The sequence below is a fragment of the Scleropages formosus genome, chromosome 13 (genome assembly GCF_900964775.1).
Source record: "Scleropages formosus chromosome 13, fSclFor1.1, whole genome shotgun sequence".
Classification (NCBI taxonomy): Eukaryota; Metazoa; Chordata; class Actinopteri; order Osteoglossiformes; family Osteoglossidae; genus Scleropages; species Scleropages formosus.
This window is the reverse complement of record NC_041818.1, coordinates 22917699-22932378: the sequence shown is the minus strand read 5'-3', so window position 1 is coordinate 22932378 and position 14680 is coordinate 22917699. Positions and strand designations below refer to the sequence as shown.

The 14680-nt window shown below is 41.3% G+C and overlaps 1 long non-coding RNA gene across 1 annotated transcript in view; it reads right to left on the bottom strand.

The window, feature by feature from the left end:
* Window positions 1–3346: 3346 nt before the first annotated feature.
* Window positions 3347–14680, bottom strand: part of LOC108922992 (uncharacterized) — a 36987-nt gene continuing 25653 nt past the window's right edge. Inside the window, exon 3 of the long non-coding RNA XR_001965177.2 lies at window positions 3347–3405. This is a non-coding gene — a long non-coding RNA (uncharacterized LOC108922992). The remainder of the gene's footprint in view (window positions 3406–14680) is intronic.

The window sequence follows — 14680 nt, the reverse complement described above, 5'->3', positions numbered from 1 at the left end:
TCATGGTAAGTGACGGGGACAATGGAGATGCTCTCAGTTCAATGAAAGGACCAGAAGAGGTACACTGGGCTTTTAAGAATATTTACATTTCCATGTCATTTACAAGTGATCAGGAAAACATTTGATTTTCAAATGGACACAAAACACTAATGAAAGCAGGAATAATAGGTGGCGAGTTTAAATGGGCATTTAATGAGATAAACATCCTTCCCTGAGCCTCGCCTCAATGGTACAGTGTCTTAGAGGATCCCCAACATCCCCCAACACAAGCTTGACCCCGTTAGCAGCTCAAGTAGAAGACACTTCTGACGACTTTGTTGTTGTTAGGTGCCGACTCATGGCGACTCTATGGATAGTTGTCCTGAAAAGCGTCCGGTCTTCCACCAACCGGCTAAGACTCGATCTGACGACTTTACTGCACTGGAAATAGTGCAACATCACCTGCAGCTACAGCTCCATGAGCCACAGCCCCACCATCATCAACTCCACCCAGCATCTCAATATAATGCGCGCATATGTCCTGTATTGGACACGGACAGTAACAGAGGTATACTATAGTATGTGTCCGTAACTGTACTAAATATTCAGGGGTATGATCAAGTTTCATACTGTAATTTAGAAGTATTTTATGTGTTTTGAAGGAAGCGTGTATATGATATGATGACTTCGGTTGAGCTGCTATTGGGGTGACAGTCCTTTTGTGGGTATGTTGGTGTGGGGAAGACGTGGGTCAGTTATATTTTTTTTAAAGCCAGAAAGGGGGTTGTTATGGGAAAAACTTTGTCTTGACAATGTATTTTATGTAATGGTTGTTTAGTAATTTTGTTGACCAACTGTAAGAAAATGGTTTTGGGGTTTGTTTGATTGTGGATTTTTAATGTATTGCTTTGGTTGTGTGTATTATTGATAACTTTATTTAATAAAGTTAAAAAAAAAAACTACTAAATATTTCATAAACATCTCCAGATGAACCTCCGAGAAGAGCCGCATGTTCACCCCCGCAATAGACAATGGGACAATCGGAGGAATCCCCAGTTATACTGTACTAGTATTACATCAGTATGAAACTTTTTTTGCAGCGCAGATTGTACAGTCTGTTCCCCAGTTTCATACCTTTATTTCTTTCTAGTTAAATCTTATTTTTTAATATTCATATGTGCTGTCATGGCTATCCGTGCGTGTTAAGTCCCCATTTATTTGGGAATGATGTTTTCTTCTCTGAGTAGCATGGGTTGGTAAAGGTTATCAATTTATTCTCAACAAGAACCGCACTTTAATTCCTTATCATATGGGAAGATGTCATAATCCAGATGAATATAAGCACAGAGATGATTCGTCTGATGAGTTTAATGGCTTCCCGGAGTCCCTCTCGTGTGTCGTGGCCAAGTCAGCAGGTCTGATGTTCATCTAACTGACTGACTGACTGACTGACTAACTCAAAGACGTATAAAATAAATGAACTCTTCGCGTATGTTATACTTTTTCATGCTGTAGATCTCTGCCCCGACCTCCTTTCACTAACACATGCACAAACAGGTGTGAACACTGGAGTGTTTTCTTCAAGCAGAAGCGTCGAGTACAAATGTAAATGTGGTGTGTCTGGTGTGGATGATCTTCTCTTCTGATGCTAAAGTCGCAGGTGTGGCGCTACAGCAAGGGATGCTCAAACATATTATTATTCTTATTATTATTATTATTATTTAAAGTCTTAAATGAAATCACGGGACATTTAACTTTAGAGAAGTGTAAAAGCATTTTGTCACGTTTCCAGTATGTTCCTTTGTGAGCCTATAAAGTGCGTCCTTTATTTACCCCATTTGTAGCAGCTGATGGGACAAAGTTTACACCTAAATAGTGAGTTCTTTTGTGACCTGGTTGTAAAGATACCCCACTGTGTGTGGGGGGCTGTGTGTGTCGGTTGGGAGGGGGGGTGCAGGACACGGCTCTCCTGGTTGTTTTCTGTTTAACTATTGAAATTCAGCGCTGAATAACAAAAACAAAAGGTATAAAGAGCTTTATTTGAGACGCCTTTAAAGCGCCCTTTCCACCCAGGCTGCTCTTCAGGCTCCACCAAACGCGTCTCTCCGGTGGTGGAAAAAGCTCCGCTCGTCCACACTTTTACTCAACTTCTTCAACAACTAACGAAATGCATTTTTGAAAATCATGTGGTGTTCAAACCCGAAAGAACTATGACATAGTTCAGAGTAGTTACTTACAAAACATAATTTACCACAGAATTATGATTCCGTACTTTGTAACTTTTCACCTGAAATTAACCTGAAATATTGTTTTTTTATTTTTAAATTTTCGGCAGTGATTTTTGCCCCAGGAGTAGCATATTTGGATGTGAAAGAAACACCATAACGTTTTTAAAACAAAATCAATATGTGTGTGTGAACTTAAGCAAAACGTCCTGTTTTGAATTTGAATAATTTATAAATACTGAGAGCTTTGCATATTTAATTGTATTGTTTTGATTATATTTACCAGAAAGCAGAAGGCAAAACAGTTCGACCTAATTTGGAACCACGTGTAAAAAAAAACAAATTCGCCACTAAACGATTTGATAAAAAAATATGAGTGGCTTGACATCGTTAATGATACATTTCCTTTGATCTTAGATTAATCAAAGTGATATGGCCTTGAATTTTAAAATAGGAAAGAATTCTGTGTAATTGAATAGCTCGATGTTCACTGCGGTTTTACACACTTGCGAACCTTTCTATGTGACACAGATATAAGGAATTACACACATAAAGAAAGAAACGTATTCCTGTGTGTGTTTTACCACACAATGGTGGAGAGCAGGGCAAACTGCGGATTCATAAGGCTAATAAATTATCCGAGGTTTTAGAACACATTAATCACGGAAATTTTTTTTCCTGCAGAACTGACCTTTTTGAATCTTAAATGTGACTCGAGAACTTTTAAATTACATTAAATTTAAATTCGTTTTTTCTAAACCTTTTCAACGTGTAATTTTTACACCTCGTTCCTGAATCAGAGAGTCGCCCAAAAGCAGCCAGGTGTGTTACAGTAATATCTTACATCCTGTAAGGGCCCCTAGACTGCACGTGCTGCATGGGGGGGGTATGACTATATAAATACAGTAACAGAGGAAAAAAAGGTTAGGAAAGTGCTTCCACTTGTACTGGTGTCATGCACCCAACACCATTTCTGGATCATCATAACAACTAAGGAACTCAAAGAAACAAGAAATCGCAAGATTCACGTTTCCCCAGCCTGCTTTATGTTGTCTTCAACACAATACCTTAACTAATTTCCCTTCACCTTCAGCTGCACACATTAAAATACCACACGGTTTGCTTGTTCTCCTGCAGGCTTGCTTACAGAGCCACTGAAGTGAAGAGAAAACAGCTAACTTCATAACCTCATCGTCTTGTTCTAGAGAAGGAGGGGGGGGGGGGGGGGTCATTATTTTCAGAATGTGATCCTTTAAACCACACCAGCAAAATGAGGAACAAATGTGGATCTCTGTGGTCCTTCAATCATGCGCTGCGAAGGGAGGACATTTCGAAATTCCCCGAGCCGCTCTACATATAGGGCTGCACAGGCCTGCTCTCCATGGAGACAATGAGGAGATGCCTGGAGCATACGCAGCTTGGGGAGAGAGAAACAACAAGCAGTCGGGCCACATCTAAGCACTCACACTTGGCTTATTTCCACAGAGCTGCAGTTTGCTGCTTAGACATACAAACAGACTGGGTCTTCTGGTCCAGGTGGTGTTACCCTACCTGCCCCCTTTGGTGCAGTTTGTCTCCTAGGAGAATGCTTCACTGTGCTCCATCCCGTAAATTAATGGTAATTACAGCAGTAATTTCCTTTACTGTAACACATCACTATGAGATCATGGTATTGTTCAGTTTCCTCCAATACACCCTTTGTTTTCCCACAAACAGACTTGAGCTCAAATGCCTGAGCTAATTTCTGCAGCTCATTTTCACATGTTCCTGTATGATTCAGAAACACACAAAGCAAAATGAGTGCTAAACCTACACAGGGTCTCCCAGTGTCAAGAAATATTTTATATTACGTGCACAACTCACAAAGGCAGTTCAACAGTCAAGTCCATTTCCAAATAGAACTACTGATATTAGAGGCTGTGCAGTGATGCACAATTAAGTCACTGGAATTATTTTTACATTTTTCAGAGACATTTTTCATTAGACTGGCACAAGTACCTTCAGTCCAAGTTCTAATGCTGAGCCACAATATGGATATTTTTCATTTCAAAGGTAAAAGAACTGCCGTAAAAGAACAAAAACAGAAAAAGTCTGCATTGTGAAGCAGTTTAAAGAACGCCGAGTTACTCAACTTTTGTATGCATATGTTCTTTACACAGATCTTCAAACACAAAGCCTCAAAGTTGAGCAACAGAGTTTACGTTCAATGAGTAAATAATTTAAGTATGTTTTTATTTCAAGTGTATTATTATTATTATTGTTGCTGTCATTTATAATAATAATAATAATAATAATACATTTGTATTAATAATAATAAAACACCAGTCAATCTTGTATTAATTTGTAAGGGAGAAAAGTTTTGAGAGGGTTCAAATGAATTTCCCCTTTTGCTGACCACAAGGGTCATGGTAACCCTTTGAAACTGAGAACATGAAGGGTCAGCCATGACATCGCAGGGGGTGAAAGGGGAGCAAACTATGGACACTGAAGACTAATCCTGCCTTTTGAGTCGGCAGGACGAACTGGTCAATATGCCCGAGACGCTGTGGACGGTGTGGAGTTGGATCAAATACAGTTGGATCAGCTCAAAAACAGTATCACGAGTTCGACAGCTGAACTACATGAGCTCTGGCGCAATGTCCATTCAAATTTTTTCAGACAAAAATCGATGCTTTGTATCTAGCATGTGGAACACTGAGCACAACACACACTATCACAATATCTCTTGATGATTCTCTAAAAACTAATCTGCGATTAGACACTGTTATACAGTCTTACTCAAACTCCTTCTTGAAGTGCAATAAGCACAAATTTTCACCATATGGGCAGTCTGGGTTTTTTCCATTTTACTCCCCTGGAAAGTGTGATATGAAAAAAATACTTTATTTTTTACATACACATATACATGTGTGAGTGGACTTTCTGTGTGAGTGAATTTTCATGTCTGGCAAGAAAAAGAGACGCCCCCTGACTCACTTGAGCATCTAACTTTCCTCCATTGGAAAAGTTCACACTGAGTCCGTATCACAGCGCAAAAGAATCCGGAAAGTTTTGGTGTCCTTTTTAGAAAAACTTACAGAGCACTGCATGATCATCCCTGCTAAATAATACAACCTCTTATAATCTTTTGCCCTCGTGCTGTTTCTGCACATACTTAGATATTTCTTTGGTGTACATTTTAGTAATTTTTGTAATTTGTGACTTTGCACTAACAGTAATTTTTGTAAATTTGTGTTTTCCTTGTGTTTTTCTTTCCTTACATCCTTATAATTTATGAGGATTCACAGAGTAAGAATCTCATTGTAGGGTGTAACAAACTGTTTACTGTACACATGACAATAAACTCTTGAATTTGAATTTATTCTTGCTGTTCTGTTGTAATACAAATGACAATAACTGTACAGATGTATGCTATAGATGAATGCTGCATTGGCACTGGGTGGGTGTTTCTCTGTTTGGGTAATGACGTGAAGCGTGGAAACGGGTGCAGTGCTGTGGTTTCACTGCCCCAGCCCTCCGACCCCCCGACCATCCACACACATTCCGCTTACACTCACACCAAAGCAGCGGAAGTTTCATGTACCACTTCAGGAGAGGTCACCGCGGTCAAGCCCTCTCTGATCAGAGCTTGTGCACTATTCATGGAACCAGGGTAGAAACCTAAAATTGTTTCAGGTTTAAAATCCCACGAGTGGGGCAGCTGTGGTACCTTTGAGTACTGTGTTGTTAAATGTCTAAAAGCTAAAGAAGGGGTCGCTCAGGTGTGAGGTGTGAGAGAGGGACCAGGTATGGCCAAGACAGCCGCAGAGACCTTCACGCTACACAAAACCTGATCTTTAGGAGCTCCACAATCCCCTCCTGTTATGATGGTGGCCTTTCACAATGCATGGGACAGTCTTTCCACCGAGGCACCATGCAACTTAACGTACACATATATTTGCACAGACAACGTGTATATATACACACAACACGCATTAAGTAATATATTATTTACACAGCACTCATTGCTAATAAATATATATTACTTATTGCAATGTTGCACACATATGCATTGATCCAGGTGTAAGTACCTGGACTTTCAGGTTACTACCTTAAGAAATTTTAAGTAACCGGGAGAGATTTTTTTTTTTTTGTTCATGAAGGTTTTTGTTTGAAGGTTGTGTGAAACATTCTCTGTCGTTGCAAATCATGGCACTTTCTTTCATCATTGCATCATAAAAATATTGTGAACCAGAATAGAACCGCAACATAAATATTGTTCGTGATCCACTGACACATGAAAGAATTATAAGCAGGTTTTGTCTTAATAATGTCTATGAAATTGAAAGTTTGACTAAAACCCTCCCCGGTTATTTCTTACACACGCGAGTTTTCGCCGCTACAGACTCTTCTTTCCGTGAAACCGAACGCGGAACCGGTTCTGGAAAGATCCAGCTGAAGAGGAGCGCAACACGACGGACTTCGTGATATTTAACCCACTGCACGCGCCTCTTGCTCATTTAAATACACATTTTATCGGGCACTCAACCAGTGTTTTTTTTTTTTTTTTAATGTTTTAATTTGTTCCGCGAAATTTAATTTATCGGCTTCCTTTCTATTTTTCTTTTTTTGTTACAGCGTCGCACCGACTTATTAGTGCAGACATATATTTTTATTGCTATATAGAAATATCTATTTTTTATTTTTGTATTTATATTCAACACTTTTTTAAATCTGAAAATACAGAAGTCAAATCACGCAGTAAGCAATGATTATAAAATGAAACGTCTATTACTACACACTGTAAAAATAAATTGTACAATAATATAAGAGAAACACAATTACAGCCGTTATTATCCCGATTATGTCCATTTTAACAACTCGCAGTCGATGAAGTGGGAAAGTGGCCAGAAAGAAAAGCAAACAAAGTGAGTGGAAAGACCTTCTAATGCAATTTGGAACAGCGGACAGTAACACTGTGGCACAGAATAACCACCAAAAGGTTATTATAAGGACGTGATATGGTAATAATCTAGCATTATTATATTATTGAGAGGCGTCACACAACGGCACGGGCTGCAGTGTTAAATTAGTGTATAATCATGGTACGCGCGCGCATGCACAATAACGTTGGTGTAAAAAATATGAAGTATTATAAAATGTTATATATAAATATATAATAGCTATATATTAAACTCGATATACTAGTTATACCAGTGTTCCAGCACTTGGTATATTACTAGTTTATACAGTATAACTATATTATATGCTATCATATGTACGTATATATTATTAGTAATACATAAAAGTATTGGTATATTTAAAATTATCTATACTACAAGTTATAATGACTAATGTCTTATTACCTGGTACAGTCTACCATACATACAGTATTTCTGTATATCACAAATTTATCTGTTTTTTTAAAATCTCCTTTTTAAAGCAGTGATTTCAGCAGCTCTGCACATTTGTCTTGTGTCTTCATATCCTGAGTGGCTCTGACCACTTGGTGTGTCCTCATGTCCTTCAACAGCTCTGACCACTTGGATGCCCAGAAATCTTTTATGATGCACTGCAGTGCAGGTCAGGTTGTGCAATTTGCTTCTCAGCTTATCACTATTTTCGTGCCGGTCTGAGCACCCATATGTGTCAGTGGAGGTGTTATTCCATGTCTGTCTCATGTTCGCTGCACGTATTTTAGGCAGTTCTCCAGCACTGGTTGGTTGTGTTATTTTAATCGTCATGTACATACTGTATAACAAAACAATCATCTTCAACTGCAGTTAAGGTGTAAACCATGGTAAAAGCATGAACACCTCATACAGCCTCATAAGAGTTCTGTTTTTTTCTCCAAAGGGAGCCAAAAAAGATACCCGTGTGATCTTACAGGGGCTCAGAAGTGCCAAACTGATGGAAAGGAGGACAAGTCAATGTTGGTGGAGGTGAACCTCATATCACCTTACGATCCCAGAGCCATTAGAGCCTTATGGCCTGTCCTACATAATAGTAACCGTGAGGTAAAATGAATTTGTTCAGTCACACCTTACAATATACATAGAAATCTCCTTTAATACAGAAGGATTTTGTACTTTAGTGTGGCTGCTTTTAATTACATTCTTAAAACAAGTACTATGTAATGCGAGGGTTCGGTCCAAAGATTATATTTACAATTCATATAAAAATACATGCAAAATTTTTTAATACACAGCAGACTGATTCAGAGAATAGTTCCTGTAATTTCAGATGTCTACTCTTTCTCCCTGCACTACCTAAATAAGGTGAAATCTAGGGCAAGCTGACTCAAGTAGACTGGTTGTCTGAGGCAGTGGAGTGTAAAATTGCCACACCAGACAGCCAACATAATAGCTCAGGAGGGGGCTGATGTTCCTGCTGAATTCACAGAACATTTTTATAATCGCTAAAAAAAGCTATAGATTAATGCCGTAATGCAGTAGTTTGTTGGTTTTTATTATTCAGTTGGAGAATTCTCCTGTCTGGTGTTTCAAATTACCTGACATGGGCCCTTCCAGGCACTTTATTTACTCCTTTTTTGCGGGTGGCCTTCGATCTAATGGACTGCAAGTTATTAAAACAAATATGGAAAGATTTAGACTTCCACAGTTTTCAAAGGAAAAATGAGGGGGAACACCGTCTGGGTTTGTAATTTTACATCTCTGTCAAGAACCTTCCTTCCACTGAACACAGAATTAGCACGTCAATAAGGAGACAGAGTGCTTCAAACTAATGGCTGCAAACTATCCCCTTTTTATTCTAATTGAACACCCCCATCATGCTCACACACTGAGACACACATTTGCAGGAACAAACACACACACACACACACAACACCATATATGCGTACACAGACAAATCTTGACCCCATGCTCCCACTTGAGTGTTGTACGCATATCCGCACACACACACACACACACACACACACACACACACACACACACACACACACACACACACACTTTCAGAACCGCTTGTCCCATATGGGGTCACGGGGAACCGGAGCCTACCCGGTAACACAGGGCGTAAGGCCGGAGGGGGAGGGGACACACCCAGGACGGGACGCCAGTCCGTCGCAAGGCACCCCAAGCGGGACTCGAACCCCAGACCCACCAGAGAGCAGGACTGTGGTCCAACCCACTGCGCTACCGCACCCCCCTCACCCACAAACACACAGTGCTCAATTGTGTTCATGGAGACTTCGAGGACACCTGTTGTGATCAGGATTTGGGGGTCCTTCATTCTGCAGAGGAGGAACACAGGTCTCCCCTCACAGCTGTCTCCTTGCCAGCCCCCCAGCCTGCTAGGGTTATGCCTTTTGGCCTTTTGACAGAACTGACACATCAGTAGTACTACTGGATATCGGCACACACCCCCTCCTCTACACTGTATTCTGCCATTTCTACAAGAGCAACCACCCATAGTCAACAACCGCTTGTCCAATACAGGGTCACGGCTGCATGGAGCCTATTGTGAAAGCACAGGACTCGAGGCACGGATCACCTATGTTTACATAATTCCTATCAGAGTATGTTATACTGTATCCTCCTGAGATAGATCAAAAAAAAAGATTTTCCGATATATTTCTGGTATTAAGAAATTGTGCAACCCCCACTCCAAAGCATGTAGGGTCAGCAGGTAGTGCAGTGGTTACAGTGGTTGCCTTTAGTCTCAGAGTTTACACATTAGAATCCTGTTTTCTCCTCTAGTACCTTTTGAGTAAGGTACTTACCATGAACTGCTCTAATAAAAAACATCCTTCTGCATAAATGGGAAAATCATTGTACGTAGCCTAACATTGTCAGCTACTTTGGAGAAAAGTGTCAGATCAATGAGTAAATGTAAACAAGTGGTACCATTGAAAAACACAGAATGTCCTCTGTGAAGTACTTTAGGACTCACCATTGTAGAAATCGGTTTGGGAGAAAACATATGTCCTCTAGAATGGTCATAAATGAATGACTGAGTCTCAGGAGGATACAGACAGCTCATTTACCAATTCACTGTGCACAGCACTGTGGTCAGGAGTGCTGCGTTTTGGGCTGTGATGTGACCACGTTGTCCTGGTTTTCTAAACACTGTGCCAGCTCTTGGATCCTTTCCACTCATCTGTGAAAACACACAGCATTTTAAAACATTTTTCTCAGTACAGAATGGTGCTCACTCATTTGAGGCTGGCAGGGAGAGGAGAGTCTCTCCTCCGATTGGCTGCAATCTCCTACTTTGCTGCCTCTAATTCATTTCTGTTCCGCATCCTAAAGGGTAGCCGGCTTCTCGAGTCTCTTTCCTAGTCACGCAGAAGGTTTCCTGCCAAGGAAAATTGTTGCCCTCGCACAAATCATTAATGCTGGTGAGCCTGTCGCGTGTCCCCGTGGACAGATTCTCACCGAACGTCCCTTCATACTCCAGGAATTCGACAGGCCTATTCGAAGCTGTCATTTCAGATGAAGAACATCTTTACTATGTAAGGCACGAATGAAGACTGCATTGTTGGGGAGGTGTTAAAGGAAAGAGCGATTTGCTGATTGATTGACTGACAGCTTCAACTTGGAAAGCAGCCCCAAATCATTTCCATAGTTCCCTGCGGGCTCTGAAACGCATTTGTCACACGAAGAGCCTCCAAACCACGTTCATAGATGTTGGAATAGAAAACGATACCATTTTGCACAAGGAAAATGTGAGCTGATATTTCAGACCTACAGGTGTGTGATTGGCTCAGCATGCAGTGCTCTGTGAAACCCCGTGATCACAAACAGGCGAAAGAGGTGCAGGCAGGCTAAGGGTTCACTGTCGGTCGGCCACACAAAACCCCTGGACTGGATTACACTTGATTCCCTGGGCACCATGTTGGCCCTCTCCTGTGTACTGGAGTAAAATAAAAAACATGGAGAGATTTGTAGGCATTTTTCCTGTGCGCCTCGCGCCCAGGCAATGGCCTAAGCAGACGGGCTCCAGACTAAGCATCACAGGGAGCTGACAGACAGACAGAGCATGGAGATTAAGGAGGTTTAACCTTGTTCAAAATTATTAATCCATGTCTGATTCCGACTTGTCAGTAAAGGGAACTCTGACCAAAAAAAAAAAAAAAAAAAAATTGAGAAGCTAAGGTGTATATTCCATTTTCTAGATGATTAGGGAGAGTTGGCAGGTTACCAAGACACTGCCCAAGTCCCGAAGAAGCACTGAAGCCAGGGGCACAGCAAGCAGAACCTTAACTTTCGCAGCACAGAGAAAATCTACAGTACGGCTTTCTAGTCTGAATTCACACGTTCACTTATAAATATTTTTATACTGGGGCTTTAATAACAATTCAGGACTGCCGGATTAAATATCGATTCATTTAGCCGTCACCTTTTTCCAAGGTAATTTGAAGTGTTAGGTTTGTATACTAAAGTCCTTGCAACATTTTGTCCATTTGTACTGCGGGATAATTTTTACAGTATCCATTCAAAGTAAATCAAGGGTATTACATCAGGAGGTGGGATTAGGATCTGGGTTGCTTGACTGTAAAGTGACAGCCCTAACCACTGTGCCACCTGCAGCTCCAAACAGGAAAAATTCTTGTCTTTACAATTAGTGGCAACCCTCCATTTCGGCTGGGCAAAGGCCACAGAAAAACTTCAGCAGCTCTTCGAGAACGTTCTGCCATACATCATCCAACGCTTTGCTCACAGAACAGCGGTCTGAGTGAAAAACAAACTGGAGATGACCACTGAACAGCAGGCCAAATGCTTTATGTCATCCCCAATTAGAACAAGGACCTGGTAATCGGTCTGATTAGAATCATGCTTTCACTCCCTTGGAATAACAACCGTCAGAATTTCTCCACCCTGCTGCCCGCTCCTATGCTGATGGTTATTAGCGGGGGCAGAGTGGCTAAGAGCAGAGGAGAATTAGGAATCTTGCACCAGGAGCCGCGTGTGTTGGCCAACAACCACACAAAAGGAATGCAGACTCAGTGTTCCCTGTATTTCATTTAAGATATACAGGACAAGATGTTACACCCCATGCGTATATTACAACAGCTGTACACAAAACCCAGTCCAACCATCATCATGAAGCTACAGAGATCAACACCCATCATTCCCAATATATATCTCCATGACTTGAGACTAAGAAGCTTGACTCCCTTCCCTAACCAACACAACCACAGGGTACCAACATGGGTATTTCATTGAGGTTGTCAAGTGGGCACTTCCCTTCGTTGGCGTTTCGTTGAATTAGGCCCACGACACCTCCGGAAGGCTCAACAGTGTAATCTGGTAACCCAGACCCACCCCCCTCCATACACGTTAGATGCCCTTCACCCTCAACAAATACCGCAACTCCACAAACTCAACTACCCCAGTTAAACCATAGCTCCACAAGGGCCTTCAAAGGCCAAGTTGCTTGCACGCACTCTGCATGCTCCTGGTGAAGCCAGAGACCGATAAATCACAGTCACAGACACATCAACAGAGTACATTTACCACGGTGCCACCAATTCCTTTCTTAAATTCTCACCTTCTCAACATAACAGATTCTAAACCTTGAACGACTGACACCCCAAAACTGAATATTTACCAGACCGTCTACTGTCATTGAAGCAACATATGCAAAAGTTGGTGGGAAGCAGGCCACGCCTACCTGTCACTGCAGATGCAAAGTGAAGGATGAAAAGACTGAATGGAAAACCAAAAAGATGAGGAGGAACGTGGTAAAACACCAAAGGGCAGTAGATACGGCACTGTTTTGGGCTGTCACCTTGAATTGTGAAGATGTCTCGTTCAAATCCTACTGTAGCGCCCTTGAGCAGGGTACCTACTCTGACTTATTTGTCCAAGGCAACTTATAATGCTAGGGACTGAAATTTATTTTTAGGTCAACAGGTGGCATAGTAGCTAGAGCCATTACCATATAACTGAAAGACCCAGCAGTAACTCCTACTTGCTGCTGTTCAACGCTTGAGCAAGTTTCTTACCCTGAATTGCTCTAGAAAAAATTACCCTGCTATATAAATGGGTAAATCGTTGTATTGTTGCTTAGTCTAACAACCTAACATCGAAAATCATTTTGGACATCAGCTAAAATTAATAAACAACAATAGACAACATGGTAAAACAATGAACCAATTTCCTTAAATGCTGCTCCCCCTGCTGCCCTATACTGACCTTCAGCTAGACTTACAAAGGATCCATGGAGAGTCCACTATGACATCAAGTGTCCTATGACTGGCCCAGTAGCAGTAATTTGCATGTTCATGGTGAAGCTGACTTTCTCCTGGACAGTCGAACACAATCCCACCTGTCAGGCCCTGAAGCTCAGCACTCAGCAGTGGGGAGCTGCTGACCTGGACACTACTGCTTCTTTAACCAACCAGCTAATATCACCTCCAGACTGCAATCATTTCAACTGTTTCATGCAATCCCAAATTTAAAAATGATTTTTATTACTTTTTCCAGGCTATCTACACCCACTCTTGGCAGCAGCCGCACAAGGCTCCAAGTACGCCACACGTTCAGCGTTCCTGATGGCGAGCCAAAGCAGTCGACTTGCCTCAACAGCAGCCTGCTCCTATGGAGGGGAGGGGGTGGGGGTGTACGAGCATGCTGTGGAAATATCACAGTTAATTAAAGGTCCTTCTTAAACACGGCTTCCTGAAGACCCTCCACGACTCCTGCATGAGAATATGATGTTTTTTAAAATTAAAATGCTTAATTAAATTAGCCTACCCCAACCCCCACAAATCTCACACAGACAAACAAGCAAATACTTTCCCTCTTGAGTTTTTCTGGCATAAACCAGCCAACTTACTGACTTACATGTTGCTGTCCTGTTTTGTTACTTTTATGTCTTATTTTTAGTAATTTTCAATTTTAGCAATTTTTTAGCTTGTTATTTACTTAACCACCCTAGGAACCTCGCTCTGCAATACAATCAGCAACCCTGTCTACTCAGTTTCATATACATTTCTCTGATACCTTTGTCCAAGGTGACTTATAATGTGAGCTATGTAACTTTATGATTTACCCTTTACACAGTCAGGTAATTTTTACCATACCAATTCAGACTAATCAACTTCATCAAAGGTACTAAACTAGCATGGAGAAATTAATGGGGATCCTTCAGTTACAAGTTACAGCTCTAACCACCGTACCTCCTGCTCACAATAATGCCACACTAATATTCATGCATTTAACCAGCTTCACATATGACACACACAAAATATTAGAGTACATGCATTCTTAAAGCGCGAACAACACCCAAAGAGAAATGTAAACATGTACACACTGAAGAAAATTTACCTGTAACACATGAATGTGCTGACGAGATGAGAAAAGAAACTTCATTTCAACTTGCAGTATTTAGCCACTGCACCACCTAGTGCCCTTTGAGTGCAATGGACTTGCAGGCAGATGACCGTTCAGATTTACAGTCGACCCAGTTGGCAAATGGAGAGGCCTGGCTGCAGTGCCAGCCACCGCTTCACACTTGTGCAGATCGTT